Source organism: Eptatretus burgeri, chromosome 10 (assembly GCF_056783735.1).
Source record: "Eptatretus burgeri isolate ZD-2024b chromosome 10, Ebu_testis_v1, whole genome shotgun sequence".
In the NCBI taxonomy this organism is placed as follows: Eukaryota; Metazoa; Chordata; class Myxini; order Myxiniformes; family Myxinidae; genus Eptatretus; species Eptatretus burgeri.
The window spans coordinates 18415800-18419754 of record NC_140970.1 but is presented as its reverse complement, the minus strand read 5'-3'; the positions used below and the strand labels follow the sequence as shown (position 1 = coordinate 18419754).

The 3955-nt window shown below is 40.6% G+C and overlaps 1 long non-coding RNA gene across 4 annotated transcripts in view; it reads right to left on the bottom strand.

The window, feature by feature from the left end:
- Window positions 1–1264: 1264 nt before the first annotated feature.
- The window catches only part of LOC147018025 (uncharacterized), a 3680-nt gene continuing 989 nt past the window's right edge, over window positions 1265–3955 (bottom strand). For 3 of the 4 annotated variants that reach the window (XR_015062224.1, XR_015062222.1, XR_015062221.1), the window contains exons 2-4: window positions 3192–3344; window positions 2883–3091; window positions 1265–2852 (exon numbers count right to left, since the gene is read on the bottom strand). This is a non-coding gene — a long non-coding RNA (uncharacterized LOC147018025). Of the gene's footprint in view, window positions 2853–2882; window positions 3092–3191; window positions 3626–3718 lie in introns of all 4 variants that reach the window. The other variant, XR_015062223.1, reaches the window with a different exon arrangement.

The following is a 3955-nucleotide window of genomic DNA, read 5'->3' as shown; positions in this document are numbered from 1 at the left end:
GCCTCTTACGACACACAGGGATATGGTACACCTATTCTAACCGGCGCATACACCGGGACCAGTACACTGGCACTCATTTCGCCGACCTCGGAAGGATGACAGGCTGAGTCAACCCCCTGGTGTTAATTCAGCAGCCAACGGGGCTTGAACTCAGGACCCTGGGATCCCAAGCCGCCACCCTAACCACTAAGCCAACACCAGGCTCTTCCCCAGATATATGCTTCCTCAAAATTCTATCTCGGAATTCTATGGACAATTCCTTGGACTTCATGGTGGAGTTTCTGCTCTGACATGCACTGTCAACTGTGGGACCCTCTATAGAAAGGTGTATCTCTCCAAATCATGTCCAATCAATTGAATTGGCCACAGGTGGGCTCTCAACACGTTGTAGAGCCATCTCAAGTATGATCAAAGGAGATTGGATGCTCCTGAGCTCAATTTTGGGTGTCATTGTAAAGGGATTGAATTCATATTGATGCAAGACATTTCAGCTTTTCATTTTCAATTAATTTGAAAAATTCTGAAAAACATGTTTTCACTTTGTCATTATGGGGAATTTTGTGTGGATTGGTGACAATTTTGAAAAAAAAAAAATAATCCATTTTATATTCAGGTCGTAACACAGCAAAATGTAACAAAAGTCAAGGGGTGTCAATACTTTCTGAAGGCACTGTGTGGGCAATTAACTGTAAGACATTGTGTGCAAGGAGTTTGTTAAAAGTTAGAGTTTGGTAGAGTAGTCATGCTGATCAACTTCAGAAAGACAAAAAAAAAAAAAAAAAAAAAAAAAAAAAAAAAAAAAAAAAAAAGATATTCATAAGTCCCAGGACACGGTTTTAGCTGCTTATACAAGACTTGATTATATTACATATTTAAACTGTTTTTTTTTTCAGAAAATACAAGTCGAACATTAAACCATGATGAGACACCAGTCCATTTACAGTGGAAGAAGCAGTTTGGAAAGTAGGCCGTGGGCAGTTCCTATGAAAAGGCCCTAAAAACACTTCGTTCCGAGGAAGGGGTGCAAGGTGAACTTTGGGCTGCTTGGAGACACGTGTATGGTGGACATTAGGACAAAAGTTCTCCACGAGATCTTAGCCCAATAAGGCACAGTGAGCTGTCAAAGTTGGTCGCCAGGGAGCGAAAAGTGGCATTTTGGCGTTTTTTTCCCCATTTTGCTGATCGTATATCTCGGCGAATATACATCTCCCAACCCTCAACTCTACGGAGGCGTCAGACACAACAACATAGCTCACGAATCAGAAGTATCGACCATGTAAACACTTTATTGTCAAGATAATGAAAACTGCAACAAGGTGCATCATTCAGAAAAAAAGCGATTTTTGAGGAATTCGATCATTTTTACGAGCCTGGATCTACCTCCAATACCGACCGAGATGTCTGAAATGACTGAAGACCACAGAACGTACTACTATCTTCCACTTTAGGAAATATCGTGGTCCTGGGGTGGCCAATGTGGAAAATATAAACAATGCAAATCGTTACTTTAGCCCGAGCACGATCACATCTATTTATTATCACTAATTATCTCGATATTGACAAGGCTTCATCTTCCACATCGACTGACCTAGAGATTTGAAACTGCGCGAATGGATACAACCACCTGCTTACTTAACATTAATGGATTATCGCCATCATACTCTGACAGTAATTAGGCACTTTGTCATTAAAAGACAGATAACATTCTCATCTTATACACTTTCTGTGCAAACAGAAATGGAAATGTGAACAGCGAAGCTGTTAACTCACCTACACCACATTCTGCTAAGGGAAGACTACACAGAATCATCTTCACAAAATTACTAATTAATTCTTAATTATCTTCCTATGACTGATTAAGAAATGTATCACAATCTCTCAATCTTACTGAAACACGAATGGAAATTCACACATCGGTGGGAAACCAAATCAAAAATTATCAATATCTCGCAATGGCAAGGTGGAACCTTATTGGTCCTCGGGATTTGTTTACTGAGCCTTAAGTGAATGGATAATGAACCTTATATAATGAACCTTATTTGTCATAGAGACAATAGCTACTACATCAAGGAAATGCGTTACTGAAATGCCATGCCACGACTAGATTATTACTGGAAGGACTAGGAAGATGGATGTCAACGAAAAGCTGTGGTATGTGACATTAGTTATACTGAATCCGTGCATTAGTTATTTTCATCTAACCGTCATCAGCATCATCATCGGCGGCGTCGTCCTCTTCATCCCCCCCTTCGAATAATTCTTCGGTCGGTGTTTTCGAACTATTCTCACAATTCCGAAACAATAGTTGTTGGCACATGCCTAGAGAAACCTGCGGGAATGGAATTAGCAGACTGCTGGATCTGTAGTTCAGCTATGCTAGTCTCATAACGGACAACAGTTTCCTGTGATGCACAATGACCAAATTTGTTCACCACATTCAGTAACTGGGATGACCCTGTCAAATGATGAATGGTCATACCCAAACACAGAGACTTGGGTGTTTGTTTTTTTACCTTTGGATGCAAGCAGGATAATGTCCTGGCAGAGTGAAAATATTTTCAGCTCTACATCCTCGGGTAAGCGGACAAAATCTTCAATGGCTGGTTCATCACTAGCCCCAACAACCCAAGCTAAGAAGTTGTATAAAGCTACTAGGACCAAGCCCTTGACAGCAGATAGACCAAGATCAGATGCTAAAGGTGGCCAAGGGCACAACAGTCCAGGACATTCATTCACTTCTGCCTTGAGAAATATACCTGCATTATAAATAATGCGGACAATATCAGCATCAATCTCCCGACCTGATATGGGCACTGCATTGCTCTGATGGGTTGGTCGGCTGGATGAAGGACCTGCAGATGAAGGACCTGCAGATGAAGGACCTGCATCAGTGCCAATATCACAGTCACTCACTTCAGCAGCACTTGTCTCAGATTCACTACTGTCTGATGATCCTGATGCACACTGACTGGCCACTGTTTTTGCTGTAAAAGTGTCTGTAAACACCAGCAGTGATATATTCCGTCGTGGTGGTTGATGAAAAATCAGTTATGGGAATGTATGCATCAGTAGGGATTTCATGCGATCATTCCTGGAAAGGATAAAATATAAATTCACATCATGATTTACAACTTTACACTTTGCAGTAAAATGGCAGCATGAGCAAGCATCCAGACTCAAACTACACTCACCACATATTGAACAATATGATACCATGATGTTTTTTCACCATTTTTGTGAATGTATCCACAACTTTTGTCAGTCTGAATACTTCTCCATTGTTGATGATTCTTGTCTGTATCACATCTTGGCACAACATTCTGTAAGCTTCTTCATATAAGGTGCTGTGAGAAAAGTAAAAGCAATTCATCCGTCAGTTTGAATAAATAAGGTCCCACAGGAAGAAATGAGAAGGAATTATTTCGCACAACTGATGTGATATGTAGTCAGATCTTTCACTTGGAGATGTACCGACTGCCGGCCCTCTGTCCTTGCTGAGAAATCTTGTGTATTGTACAAAACATAATTTATGGTAACCGACTTCTGCAGCAACACAATCAGATCTCCTAGTGTGGACCAATACACTTTCATCTTTTTTTCAGCTTGGCAGCTTCAATCAGACATCCTGAAATATAATTTGAGGACTAAAGATGTGTGAAGAATATAATATTATTCTTAAACAAAGCCAGAATAGCAAATCAAATAGCTAGGTACGTACCTGCTGTGGAGTGTTTCAGCTTTAACTAGAGGGGGAGCACTCGGTAGAGTGCAAAACCTCCGCCGCCAATACTGCGAGGTCACTCAAATGAACCTGATGTCCTATTCATTCAATTTGACGTCAACAGTGCTCACAGAGTTATAGTTTGCAACTTTCCCTTTTACTTTTAACTTTTACATACTCAATTCATTCGTCATAACTAGATTCCTTGAGACAGAAATTGATTTTACGTGGGTA